The 15105-nt window shown below is 38.8% G+C and overlaps 1 protein-coding gene across 4 annotated transcripts in view; it reads right to left on the bottom strand.

Annotated features, from left to right (window-relative positions):
• SGMS2 (sphingomyelin synthase 2) overlaps positions 1 to 15105 on the bottom strand; it is a 91401-nt gene that overhangs the window by 44910 nt on the left and 31386 nt on the right. For 2 of the 4 annotated variants that reach the window (XM_041760021.1, XM_041760017.1), the window contains exon 2: positions 14880 to 14989. The gene's annotated coding sequence lies outside the window, so the exon portion shown is untranslated. The remainder of the gene's footprint in view (positions 1 to 14879; positions 14990 to 15105) is intronic. The other 2 variants (XM_041760020.1, XM_041760019.1) reach the window with 1 other exon arrangement.

Below are 15105 nucleotides of genomic sequence, written 5' to 3'. Positions count from 1 at the left end.
TTCTACAGAGTGAAGCAGATTTAGAAAAGCACAGGATGATTAAAAGCACTGTCTCTAAACCTGAACATGATGCCACGAAGTAGCCAGGAAACACTATAAACTCAATGCTCAATTAGCATCAGGAAGCTGAAAGATGTAATTCCAAACTTAATCTTATTTCCATTAAATCTAATTTTCATTGATGAGCCCTCACAAAAGTATTTGACTATAAATAATTTTTGAAACTGTTTTTTTAAATAAATTTATGTTATCAAAAACCTATATTTAAAAAATTGAAACAAAGTAACAGGCTGGAAAAAATCTTTTTCCCACTTTGGGTTTTTTTTTTTTTTAAGATTTTATTTATTTATTCATGAGAGACACAAGGAGAGAGAGAGAGAAAGAGGCAGAGACACAGGCAGAGGGAGAAGCAGGCTCCATTCAGGGAGCCCGATGCGGGACTCGATCCCGGGTCTCGATCCCGGGTCTCCAGGATCAGGCCAGGCCCCGGGGCTGAAGGGGCAGGCACTAAACCGCTGAGCCACCCAGGGATCCCCCCACTTTGGTTTGTTTTATGTTTTTGCTTTTAACATCTCCTGTTGTAGCATAATCTGCAGCAATATTAGGAGATTAGGAGCCCATTTCCAAAGCTTAAACTGAGTAAGACCAAAAATCACATTCTGGTTAGTATGTATCTATACTTCAGAGGCACATTTTAAGAATGTCAAAAAGGATTATGGGTTGATGAGGAGCATCTAAAAGAGTGAATTCCATCTAAGGGTTTCACCGGATAAATAAAATCTTAGTTATTATCTCAGCTTCCAACTCCCTCCTCTGCTCACTGACAATCACGCCAGGTCCTATCCATTTTAATTCTCCACCCATCTACTTAGGTCTGCTCTCTCCAGCTTAGTTCAGGTCATGAATATCCTGACTTACAAAGGGCGGGATACCAATAGCCACAATAAACTGTAAATGGATTATATCCATCCACCAAAAAGATACATAAAAAATCATGTTTCAAATACAAAGCAGGCTGATATAGTGCTAGAAATATGGGGCACCGCTAGTATTTTGTACTATCAGAGCACGAAGTGAAAATATTGAGACAACGGTTCACTAAGAAGATATAAAGTCACAAACAATCTTGCCCAAGAGAAAGTGAGGCACCACCATCCCTGCAGGGGAAGGATTCACCACCACTGGCTATTTGGTGCAGCCCTCCCTCCCTCTCTGGTTTTGTTCCAGGTCCACTTCCTGTTTTACTGGTTTTCTTGAAAGCCCTTAAATGGCTATCTATGGCCAAAATCCATTGCTTATTTTGACTTAAAAAAAAAGTACAACAGAACATTTCAAACATGTTCTACTGAAAGTGGAGAGAACAGTGTAGGGAACCTTATCAGTTACAACAAATGTCACAGGAAATCTTTTTCACCATCCCCCAACCCTGGATTTTTTTGAAGCAATCCCAGATATCTCTTCATCTCATCCGTACAAATTTCAGTCTGCCTCTTTTAAGATAAAGGTTCTCTTTAAAACAAACAAAACAGCTTACTGCCATTCCCAGGGCTAAACAAGATTAACATAATTTCCATAATAACAAATACCCAGTCAGGTGACCTTTCTCCTGTTATCTACGTTTTTTTTTCCCCAGACTGCTTCTCAGAGGGTGCCATTTGACATTGCTCACAAGGACCTTTATAATCTGGCCTCTGCCTTCCTTTACAGGCTCAGCTTTTGAGATTTTTTTTTTTCCTTTCCTTAAATCTTGTGCTTCTAAGTGACATTTACTTACCTTCTGTTCCCTTCACACACCATATCCTCTCTTATCAGGCCCTTTATATAGTTTTTGTTTCTTTTTTTTTTTTTTTTTAGTAACCTAAACCTCCTTTTCACCTCTACCCTCTTGCTTACCTACCTGCCTCTCCTGTGCCATGTCTCAGAGCTTTGATGGCATTTCCTCCAAGAAACCTTTCTTGCTATAATTCCTGGACTCAGAAATGAACTGTCAAATACAACACCCTGGCCCAGTGAGGTTACAAAGCCATCTCTCCTCTCCCCAAGTCCCCATTTAAAAACAAATGCCAATTTATAACTTCTGGCTTGTTTAGCAATTAACCTTTCCCCTGTGGTCCTTTGGGTCTAATATTTCCACAGTTTGGCTACTATTCTTCACATAGGCCTTTTGACTTATGTGTTCATGCACAATTATTATGCAAATTCATCATAAATGGTGTTCTATAGAAACATCAGATTTTAGTTCAAAGTTTGTCAATGATAAGAAAACCCACAGCATTTTATTTAAACATTATATGTAATAACCATAAAGCCTTTCAAATGTTAATTATTTATTTAGCAAATATCTGGGTGTAATAAAGACAGAGACAAAGGTGCTAGTAGGTAAAGAAGACCTTAACTCTAAAGAAAAGGCTCTGGAATCCTGCCTGTTACAGGAGCTGAAAACTGCTCCACTTTATTCTGAAAGTGGCACCAACTCCTAAAAACAAAAATGCACTTATCAGGGACATTGCTGTTCTTCAGCAGATAATTGCCTAAGTAAACAGATTTTCTCTGCAGAGATTTTCACCAAAGTGCAAGCAGAAAACTGTATTTAATTATCGATGGTTAAGGAGTTTTCTAGGAAATGTTGTTTGACCACTTGGTGCAGCTTTTCTTACCCATGAAAATAAGATCATACATAATGATTAGGTAAAAGTGAACATTTCTCTAGGGCCTTAACAATCCAACTTGTACTATGTTTTTGGCTTTGTATTATTTTAAGAAAGCTTTTTTTTGGGGGGAAAGTTTTACAAATATACACTTTAAACAATGTTATCAACATTACGATCAAGCAAAGCTAGCTAGCTGGGATTTACCACTATTAGGCTTGATTCTCTCTGCCAATAAAATTAGTTAATTCATATTTTAGCTAACACTAGGTTGGAATATTTAAGTGTTTAAAATTTTTTGAATCGGTATCCTATTAATGATTAAAATTTATATGACCTACATTTAAGAATAAGAGCTGCAGCTAACATTCATAATAGTATTTACTATCAGCCAAACACTATACCAAATGCTTTACTTATATTATGTAATCTTCATCACAACTTTGAGATAGATATTATTACTACCCATATTTTATAAGCAAACACAGTAAAGTGAAGTGAATTGCCCAAAGTCACCAGCTACTAAGCGCTTGGTGGATACTTAGCATTTGGTACTTTGATGGTTCTAATTCCATAGGTCACTTTACCACTTTTTGAGGAAAGAAAACATCTACAAATGAGCACTTGGCTTCAGGATGAATTCTGGCAGCAAATTAAAGGAAATGTGACAGCACACTCCCACTCAATCCAAGGAGTCAACCTCAAGATCAGTGGACTCTCATAGGCAGATCTGCTGTGCTGCTTCCTCTTGACACAGAGTGAGAATGTTCCAGAGTCAACAGGGAAGACCTGAGGTTAACTTTACTGTTATGACTCCCAGACTGGATCAACTCACCTCCCCCAACTTTTCTTTTTTTAAAGATTTTATTTATTCATTCATGAGAGACACACATGGGGAGAGGCAGGGAGAGACAGAGGCAGAGGGAGAAGCAGGCTCCATGCTGGGAGCCCAATGTGGGACTCGATCCCAGGACTCCAGGACTCACCCTGAGCCGAAGGCAGATGTTCAACCAGTGAGCCACCCAGGCATCCCCCAACTTTTCCATTTATATTTTCTTTCAGATATAGGGCACAGAAATGCTCTGGAAAAGTAGAACCAGACCAGGGTTACTTTGTTGTGCTAATAAGGACATGGCTGGGAATGAGAAAGGGGCCCGCCACACATTTTATCTGTGTTGTGAACTATACTGAGAAGAAGTACATTCCAGTGCAGAATCTCAGGGAGTCTATGTAGACATGTCTCCATGCCCCCATCTCTAATAAAAGGAGCTTTGCTTTTCTTTCTGCTTTGGAGGGGTTACCCGAAATCTCATCTGAAATCTGTGTTCCATGGCTAAAAAGTTTATAAAGTAATGTGATGGTGACATGCTGAGGCCCTGGATCAGAACACACCAGAATCCTTATCTCTGCATTTGGCCACAAATAAGCCATGACTAACCCTGGGTACATAATGTATGAACCCTGGGTTTCAGTTTCATTTAATACAAACTCATTATTTTATTTCTAAGACCTTTTGCCATATTTAAAAAATATATCCTATAAAAAGAAAGTAAAGATGCATAGTAATCTCAACAAAGACATCTTTTAAAAGGCAAAAAAGAAAAAATCAATCCTATTTCTTTTTTTTTTTTTAATTTTTATTTATTTATGATAGTCACACACAGAGAGGGAGAGAGAGAGGCAGAGACACAGGCAGAGGGAGAAGCAGGCTCCACGCAGGGAGCCCAACATGGGACTCGATCCCCAGACTGCCTGGGCCGAAAGCCGGCGCTTAACCGCTGAGCCACCCAGGAATCCCCTACATGGTAGTATCTTAGAACCCTAAAACCACCACTTGATAAGAAGTGAAGCAATCTCTTTGGTCCTCAGTTCCTTCTGCCTACCTCTCACATTCTCAAGTAAGGGACTATGTCAAATAATTGGCCATTGGCATATTACAATAAAAAATATGGTTTATCTTATATCTTTGTTTCTTATGGTCAGAAATCACATTTGTCAAAATATGCCACATGAACAGGGAAATAAATTCATGGAAGAAATATCCAGGGGCACCTGGGTGGCTCAGTTGGTTAAGCATCTGCCTTCAGCTCAGATCATGATCCCAGAGTCCTGGGATGGAACACCACATCAGGTTCCCTAGTGGGGAGGCTGCTTCTCCCTCTGCTGCTCCCCTGCTTGAGCTTGCTCTCTCTCTCAAGTAAATAAATAAGAAATCTTAAAAGAAAAAAAGAAGCAGAAAATGATTCATTTTAAAAAAGAGAAAGGAAGGAAGGAAGAAACAAACAAGCACACAAACATCATTAGGTTCCATTCACTATTTAGCTGGTCTAAATGGAGTAAGAAGACTATTGGGGAGCAGGGGAGGGCTGAGGCTGAACCTTTTCCCTGCCAGGACTGAAGCCAGTTAAATAAGATCTTAACAAAGAGTTGCTAATCTCAGTTTAATTAAAGAATAAATAAGACATTAAAACTGAAGAACATAATTTTATAAGGTTGAAGTGAAAGCTCACATCACATAGAACAAGTAATGGTTAATTTAGATGCAAGGTAAACAACAAAAAACTACTGGGCAAGTTCAGAGGCCAATACCAAAAGATACAAGAGAATCAAGCATTATCTTTTATTATACTAATTGACCATTATATGGATACAGATCCAAAATTAAGAAATGTTATACAAGTTAGTATAAACTATATTTAAAGTAGTGTTTAAAAAAGGACTTTTCTAAAATATTTAAAACTGAGAAGTAAAAATATCTAAGTAACTTGAAATTGTATAATTTGATTTAAAGAGCATAACTATCCATATTCTATTAGCATTAATGTTTAATAGTACACAACTTAAAATATCAAAAAAGATTAGACTTCTCTGGTAATGGATTAGCAATCCTTGATTTGATTTTTTCTGGGTAGCAGACTATTCCATTTTTAACCTCAAACATCACACATACACACACACACACACACCCCAACATTCATACATTCATATACAGACATAGAAACACACATGTGTGCGCATGTGCACACACCCAGATAAGTAACTTTGGAAAAGCAGAGGATCAAGTATTAAAGCTTTGTAAAATAACAAATTCCTCCCTCAAATTTTTAGAATAAATGGAGTTAAGTGAACTCCATCAAAGTTTATTTGAACAATTTAAGTATTATTTATGGCTTCTTTTTTTTTTAATTAATTATTTATTTATTTATGATAGTCACACACACACAGAGAGAGAGAGAGAGAGGCAGAGACATAGGCAGAGGGAGAAGCAGGCTCCATGCACCGGAGCCCGATGTGGGATTCGATCCCGGGTCTCCAGGATCGCGCCCTGGGCCAAAGGCAGGGGCTAAACCGCTGCACCACCCAGGGATCCCTGGCTTCTTCTGTTTTTGAAAATAAGTTATATATGTTCAGTAATCTTCTAGGAATGATTAATACAGTTTTCCATCAAGTAACAAAGATTTCTGATAAAACATTGAAAACCTAAATTAATAGAAAGACTCTAGGTTCTTTATGAATACCCAAATCAACATTTTACACTCAAAGTTATTCAAGGTATGAGACTGCATATAAAACAAGGATCCTACCCTCAATACTAAATTCAGTGAGCACTACTGTGGTTTCAAGAAAAGTCAGAAAATTTTAGAGTTAAATGAGCTTTTCTCTTACTTTTTATAGAGATCCAAAAGTTAACCTTAAGGCACTAGGCTATTATTTTGGTAATACATCTTTATAGCTGCTGAATAAAATGGTGTCAGTTACTTAGGTCGTGTCACTAACCTGAGTTTCTAAATGATTTTATCTTATTTATTTTTCTAAATAACTTTACATGAACTAATGTTGTTAGCTTTTGAGATAACCTGGAGAGCCACTCCCCTAACCCCTTTCTTCCTGTTGATTTTATAGCAGCTCCTTCCTTGGGAAACACTCCCACCTGACAAAACCAGAGGGAGACTCTCTACAAGTTCAGGAAGAAGTTAAGGTTCCTCATCTTACAACTCTTCTCATAGCACTGCTGAATCACTACAGAACATCGAACATAGTCCAGGAACGGCTGTTCCATTAGCCCAAACGGCAGTAACACTCTGTTTTCCTTCAAGAAATAAATTCAGGGGAAGTTAGGCCTCTTAAAAGATCAAGTTGGAATTAATCCCATGGCTTCCTCCCCTTACCTAACCTTTTTCCATTTCTTTGGTACAGCTCAGCTCAGGAGGATATGCAGGTGGTGGTAGCCTACGTGGGTTACCTCTTCTGCTGGGGTGCAAGGTGCAAGGGCAGCCCACATCTGACTTGTGTCAATGTTGCTGGCCACCAGCCAAGTGCCTGGCTTCTAGGGCACTAGAGTGGCTGTGAATGAACATGTCAGCTCGCACTCTCAAAGACACCAGATCTATCTCACCCCTCTCCCAAGAACCTCAGGTGTCTTTTCTTTTCTAAAGGAGTCAATAATGTAGCTGCATAATTAGGATTTCCATATGTGCTACAAAGCCCAAAAGTTTCACCTGACTTGAGATGCTTTACTTAGTGTGACTACATTCTTTATTATAATGTATCTTACCTAAGAAGGGCAATCTAGCATAAGGTGTAAGAAATAGTAAAGCAAAAACTCGTATGTTGCTTCAGAACATTATAGATGCCTCAGAAGCCCACAAGCAACCTCTGATTATATCCCTCTCCCTCTGCATAATTCTAATGTAGTTTTTGAACATATAAATAACTTACAAAGTACATAGTAATTGTTTCTTAAGGATGCTATAATTATAATTTCTTAAGGATGCTATAATTATAATTTCTATTAACTGCAGTTCTCAAAGTGATAAAAGAATAAATGAATTCTTAGAGTTCCCCTCTTTTGGTTTTCCTTCATTCCCTCCCCATTCTGCTCCTACCACTTAGGGAGTTGTCTGGAGGGCAGGAGGCATGGTAACACTCTGCAGAGCTTATGATAACAGACATTGGTGCTCCCCAAATATTAGTATGTTAATATGCACAACCACTCTGTGGGGTAGGCACCACCGTCACCTCCATCTGAGGCATGAGGAAGTGAAATTTAGAATACTAGTGAATGGGCAGAGGCTATGAACCCAGGCAATCTAGCTCTAAAGTTCATGCTCTTAGCCACCATGCTATGCTGTGATTCTCTGAGATCTTGGCCTATTTTTACAATTACGAATGTGCTATTTTTTCCCAAAGAGAAATGGATTTCCTTCCTCATGAATCCTTCTGGGGAGAGAGTTCATCTTTTCTTCTTCCACCCTTCCTCCCCAGTTACCATGCAGGTAACCATCTGTTTGCCCTGTGAGGTGACCTCTTTTCAAATATTAGTCCCACCTCCTAACACCCAGCTATTCGCCCTGGGTCATCTGATGCCTTCAGTGCCTGCATGAATGATTATCCCACTCCCCAGTGACTTATAAGAGGGACATTTCCTGGAAATATTGTGGATGGACATGTCACTGTGGTGAAGTGTTCAGAGCGTCTGAATCATTCCTGTTGCCTAGTAACTTGTTTGTGTTTGGCAGGAGGAAGGTGACTCAGACACAGGTACACTCAGACACAGGAGAGATATTTATTTAGCACGACCTCCTCCAAGCCCTATACTGCTGATTTCATGCTTAACCTCGACACTGTTCTTTCACATGTCATTGTTAGTAGAGGCTCCTTCAGTTCTTTCCAAGTCAGAAAATTCAAAATATAGTATGCTGTGCATAGCATCAGTAAATCCCTTATAAATCTCTGAAATACAGGCTACATTATTTTCCCTGTGGAGTTCTGTAGAAAAACTTTAATAAGACAAAAGTAATTAGAAGATTCTTACATATAAAAGTGAATTGAAATTATAGGCTGTCATGGAAGTTACCTTCCAGCCCTCTGAGAATTAGTTCATGAATTCCGTTAATATAACATATTACTAAACAGCAATGAGTCACTTATTTTCATCTCATTCTTAACAATTTTTTTCAAACAAACAGGGTTGATGCATTTGGCACAGCACATTCTAGGCCAGAAAACCTTTTTCACTTATAAACATACCTGTCTTTTTACCTAAAAGAATTGATGATCAGATATAAGTAGCTTCAGAATTGAAGGGATTTACTTTCAAATACCAACATGAATAGAGATGTCACAATGGGCTTGAGATCACCTCACTGATCTTTGTCTTCCAATTTAAGTTAGCATGCATGCCTACATCACTCCAGAAACCAAACTCTCCAACAGTCATTTTGATTCCCCTGATATTTTATGGATCCACCATTTTTCCTAGTGATATCTATTTTTTAAATATTCAAAGGAAGAAAAGTGGTTTTGAAACAGCCACACACATATACACATACCAACAGTGGGTTTTTTGTTCTTCTTTTCAGCCATGCCTGCTCTAGACACAGGAAGTAAAACCCAAGAATGTACCTAAATGGTACCCATAATCTTGGTGGGGAAGTCCTGAATCCTAAATTTATTTAATGCTTATGGACTGAAGGATACAAATGTAGTTTAGGAAGTTGTCTTTTTCTTCCCTGCATGATATAATATTCATCCTAATGGAGGGGTTCCAGTATGCATGTTTTCTGTAAGACTATTGAGTCTAATATGTGGGGGCACCTGAGTGGCTCAGTCGGGTAAGCATCTGTCTTCAACTCAGGTTGTGATCTCAGGGTCCTAGACTTGAACCCTGCGTTGGCTCTCTGCTTAGCAGGGAGTCTGTTTCTCCCTCCCCCTCTGTGCTCTCTTCTTTCTCAAATAAATAAAACCTTTTTAAAAAGTCTAATACATGATATAAATTTTACTTTGTTCTTGACAGCTATAAAAGGGGTATATAAGTGTACTTACCAAAGATTTTTATCTTAAACATATGTTAAAACTTTATTTTCTTCAACATTTTTTTGAAGGGCATATTTTAGGGAAAAAAATCTTTCCATGTCTAAAAACTTCTTGAAGTCTGCCAGACAAATTCCATAGCAGACTTAAGAAAAAGTTGCTCTCGTTATCTAGAATTGGCTAATTGGTTACAATTACTATTGGCAAGCAATATGGGGGTGAATTCCTCTCCAAAGTATTAAGTCCTTAACCCTGCCTGAAGTAGGTTCTCCCAATTTGGGGTTCATAGTTGATAAGTGAACCTGCTGAGCACTATAACATATTTGGGCTTGTGGATATAACTGAGGATAGTAGGCTCTGTTCCTAGGATTCCCAAAATAGTTATTCTTGGGAATGAAACTGCCAGCAGAAAGCTCAGGATTTAAGTTCATGAATTTGTTGCTGACCATCTGCTTCATGCAAGTTTCAGTCACAAAAGAAGAACATTCAGGGTGCCTGGGTGGTTCAGCAGTTGAGAGCCTGCCTTTTGACTCAGGGAATGATCCTGGGGTCCTGGGATTGAGTTCCCACATAGGGCTCCCCACAGGAGAGCCTATGTCTCTGCCTCTCTGTGTCTCTCATAAATAAATAAATAAAATCTTAAAAGAAGAACATTTGTTGTGGTCAGGTGAACCAAGACAGACCTTGTCCCTGTCCCCCCAGAGCTTGGGATTTAGTTTGGGAAAAAAGTAACTATAACACAGGGAGATAAATGTTTGGAGAGTTAAAAATCAAGATTCTAGAAACACACTGTAAAGGTATACCCCTTAGTTCGGGAAGGTCAGGTGAAACTTCCTAGAAGAAAGGGCCTCTCAAGTCCTATCTGAAAAGTGAAGAGGAGTCAGGCAAGGTAGGAGGTGGGACGGGGTGGGGTTATTTAAGCCAGAGAAATAGTATGTGTAGGTTTTAAGCAACAAAGGAGAATGTGGTTTGTATGTATGGGAACAGAAGGAAAGTCAGCTTGGCTGAAATGGAGAAAGGTAGGCTCTTAAAGAACCTACCTTTTTATTATATTTGGATTTTGCCCCCAAGATAATGGGATCAGGGAGTGACATGCTCAGTTTTGTATTTTGTAAGGATTCCACTGAAGACTCCAGACACTTAGAAACCAAGGAGATGAGCATTTCTTACACTCAGCAGAAAATGATCATGTCATCCCTATACACAAGGGTAAATGTACAAGGTTCTTTATGTAACCTATGTTGTGTAGCACCAATGAGATGTTACTATGTGACCCAGGAAAGCAGAGTGGTTAAAGCATTCAGCCGGTGAACACAGAGGATTCAAATTCACTCTATCAAGTTCTACCCAATACTTAACTTTGGGCAAGTCCTGAAACCCCCTACATCTCAAAATGGACTGAACAGTAGTTATTTCATAAGGTTGCTATATAAATGAGTGAGACTCTATATATGAACCAGTAAGAACAGCAGCTGCCATAATGTTATTCAATCTTAGTCATTATCATCACAAATATGCCAGTCAACCAACTGCAAGCATTAAGAACCATTGCTTTAGACTACATTTTATATTTTTAAACCATATAAACACTTTTCTTTAGAAGCCATCTGATTTCTTTAGGGAAAGTAGCTTACACAAATCTTTGTGTTTAACATTTAATCCAGTTTTCCATTTGAATACTTAAACATTTAAAATGGGATGCTAACATAATACATTGATTTAAAAATAAGCTTTATTTCAATAGTGGGGTCTTATGTCCCATTTCGACAAACATCTGCTGTCCTAAGTGAAGTTCCTAGGACTATTTGCAGGTAAGCTTCAGAATCAGGGCATAGCTGAAATCAGACTGCCTAACTAAACTTCTATGGCCATGAGTCTAAAGGAATTTCAGTAAGTCCACTTATTTAATACTCAGATTATAGGCTCAAAAAGCATTTGAGCCTAGATAGAGACATTGAGAGGACCAAAGAACCAGTTGTGGATTCACAATTAAACATAAAGCCCTGGGATCCCTGGGTGGCGCAGCGGTTTAGCGCCTGCCTTTGGCCCAGGGCGCGCGATCCTGGAGACGTGGGATCGAATCCCACGTCGGGCTCCCGGTGCATGGAGCCTGCTTCTCCCTCTGCCTGTGTCTCTGCCTCTCTCTCTCTCTCTCTCTCTCATATGACTATCATAAATAAATAAATAAAAATTAAAAAATAAATAAATAAACATAAAGCCCTCCACTATCCAGCAGCCTTCTTGCCGCCTCTATTTGTTAGATGTAAACGCTAAATCACTGTCCAGAAATCTGAGGAATTATATATTTTACAACAGAACACAGACTACAAGTCAAAATATAATGCCAAAAGGTTAATTAACTGCATTCTAAAAATATGTCACTTACCACTAATACTTGTTGAGTTAGAATATTAAAATCTTTGCAAAGCTAATTGAATCAGGGTCCAAGGCCACTCACTCCCGGTTCAATGATTCACTAGGAGGACTCGTAGGACCCTGCCTATAGTCCTACTCATGGCTATAACTGGTTACAGCAAGAGGATACAAAATCAGCAAAGCAAAAGGCACATGGGATAAATTTGAGAGGCGATCAGGAACAAGCTTCCAAAGGTCTTCTCCCACGGAAATCACATAAGTTGTGCTTCATTTCCTAGCACTGAGTTGTGACAGCACCTGTGAAATACTGTCTACCAGGGAAGCACATTAGTGACTCAGCGTCTAAAGATTCTTTGGGGCTGGTCACACAGAAACCTGCTGTTGGGCATGTACTCAAATTCCATACTCCTGGAATGCAAGCAGGTATTCAACAGAAACTGTCTTGTTTGCACAGTTTAGGCACAGCAAGCCATGCCAACAAGTGAATGGTGGGAACTCCCCTCAAATCTAAGTTCCCAGAGGCCAGCCAGGACCCAAGGTTGCAAGCAGGCCTTTCTAAGGAGAGCAGTCTCAGGCCTGCTTTGTTAACTCATATGTATATGCTGTCCTATTTCAATTAGCAATATGAAGCCAAATTATAGAAGAAAGGTCTTACTTTTAGCAGGTCACCTAGGTACATCATGAGCCTGAGAAGCACTCTTATTTTATATATATCAGTATTTAACATGCAGCATTTTTAATGTGGGCAGCAACCATGGTCTTCAATCACATAATAGAAGGTTTAAGATGGCCTGTTGTACAATAAAAACAAAACAAAACAAAACAAAAAAAAAAAACAAACCTGAATTCTAGTCCTATTTACTTTTCTGAACATTGTCTTTTATAAAATACCACTGAAAATTCTGAACAAATAGTGTTCCTAAATTGAAACTACTCTCAGAACCACTTAGCCTACCAGATTGGTGATAAAATTCAGATCCAGATAACAGCTACCCTCACAAGTTTCCAGCAGAGATGCAAATAAGAAAAACTCCCTCTGGGAGGCAATTTGACAAGATATCTTACCAAAAGTATACATACATGTTATGACCTGCCATTCTGCTCTGCAAATTTATACACATATAATTGTGTACATGCAGAATAACATATATACAAAGTTATTTATTGCAGGCATTGTTTAAGAGCAAAGGACTGGCTACAACCCAAATATCCATCAATAGGTCACTATTTAAATTGTGGTACATCCATACAATGGACTACTCTGTAACTGTTGAGGGGAAAAAAAAAAAAAAGAATGAGGAAGCTCTCTTAGCACTGATTTGTTAAACCCTCCTACATAAGTTAGGAGAAAAACATACATTGTACAGAAGTATAGTTCACTATATTCTACTTTATGAAAAGAGCAAATATGAATATAAATTGTATACAGAGAAACTCTGGAAGGATGCATCAGACACTGATAACAGGCTGGGAGAGGGTGGTGTGGAGGCAGAATTTGGGCAGTATCTGTGAACCTGAATGACATGCTTGAAAAGTGATGCTTGTTACTTTACTAAGTCTAGGTTATATCAACCTGCCACCTTTTTGCATGTGTTTCATTTTAATAGGCTTCTGTATTTCTGCAGTGGTTACACTAGAGCGTAAGATTGCTTTATCTTACTTTCCAGATTGGATTTCCACTCTTTCCTTTTCATCCTGTCTGCCTGTCATCTTGAAGGGGGTTTCCCCCGGACACCTGGCAGTGAAGAAAGTTCTCTATGCCTCCCTTTCCCCATTCATCTGCTGAGGAAATTTGGGAGCTTCTTAAAAGCTCCATTTCTGAAAGCAGGGATTTTGTTTTGTTCACTGCCTTATTCACAACACTGAACAGAGCGCCTGGCACGAAGAAATTGCTCAGTAAGTATTTGTTGAATAAATGAGTTCTTTTCTTCATCCAGTTTCAATGGAACAGACACTACCAGACAAAGAGGTAGATATCATGGGGGTCAAATATTCAGAAATTGTTGTCATTCCTAGTATCGGCTCTATATAGGCATTTTAATCCTAGCAACATTCCTAGAATTATTTTGAATTTTATAGAAGACAAACAAGTCTATAGAATGTTGTGCTGAACAATGACTCTTAAATATTCATAAAAAATTATTTTTAATTAACTTGGGATTACAAGACCCTGGAGTCCATCTTAGGGCTGAAGTCTTTTTAGGCAAACACCACACTTTCATAAGGTGCCCATAAGCTGTATAGAAGAAAAAATATTTTACATTAAAAATGTAACTGCTGGGGTGCCTGGGTGGTGAGGTTGGTTAAGGCTCAGAACCTTGGTTTCGGCTCAGGTCATGATCTCAGAATCGTGAGACAGAGTTCCGTATGGAGCTCCACACTCAGCACAGAGTCTGCTTAAGTTTCTCTTTCCCTCTGTTACTCCCCCACCTTCCAAAATAAATGAATAAATCTTAAAAAAAAAAGTAACATCTCTTTTTATTTAAGAATAAAATTATCCTTCAAATTAAATTCAAACTAGTCTAGGCAATGAAATGAATTGCACAATATCAATCCTAAAAGAGAAAACTTCCTCCTCAGTGGGCACGGAATGGGTTTAACTACCACAACGTTTTAACCTTGGTTTAAATAACTAAAAACCAAATAACTTTGCTAGTAACCATTTCAGTAATGTGGCCAAAGAGGTGCATAGTGGACAGATGTTTCTTTGAAGATTTGTAGTGCCACCAACTTTTCTTAATGCCTGGGTGAGGCAGTTCCCAGGACTGCCTTTTGGCAGTAATGTGAAGAGGTTAGGAGGTTTTGGTATCACTTCTAGTTCTTAGTCATTTAAGGCAACAATCCAATGAGTGAGGAAACATCCACTCACCTGGATCAACATGAAATCTAAGACTCGCCTAAGGAAATTCTCAGTTAAAAGATTAATTGAATGTCTTAACTGGAAAGGGAAGATAGCAGAGAAGTTGCAGGACAACTGGTAGGTAACCAGTTAGCTGATGCAAATCATGCTTATGACCTAGCACCAGGAAGCAGTGAACCTACTGTTTGCAGATGGCAGCTTGCCGAACCCCACCTTGGTTCTCGTAGCAGTTGACACCCCGTCTTGAAGCAGATCTTTTCTGTGAAGTCAGATGGGGCAGAGGATGACAGCTCTAAAAAATGAAAAAAAGCAAGAGGTTCAATAAGAAAGATGCTTTGTTGTTATGTTTTGTTGGTTTTCTGGGGATAGAGGTGAAATGAAGAGCTAATACTGTCCTCCTGGAGGAGT

Source organism: Vulpes lagopus, chromosome 6 (genome assembly GCF_018345385.1).
Source record: "Vulpes lagopus strain Blue_001 chromosome 6, ASM1834538v1, whole genome shotgun sequence".
Lineage (NCBI taxonomy): Eukaryota > Metazoa > Chordata > Mammalia > Carnivora > Canidae > Vulpes > Vulpes lagopus.
This window is presented reverse-complemented; position numbering and strand designations above follow the sequence as displayed.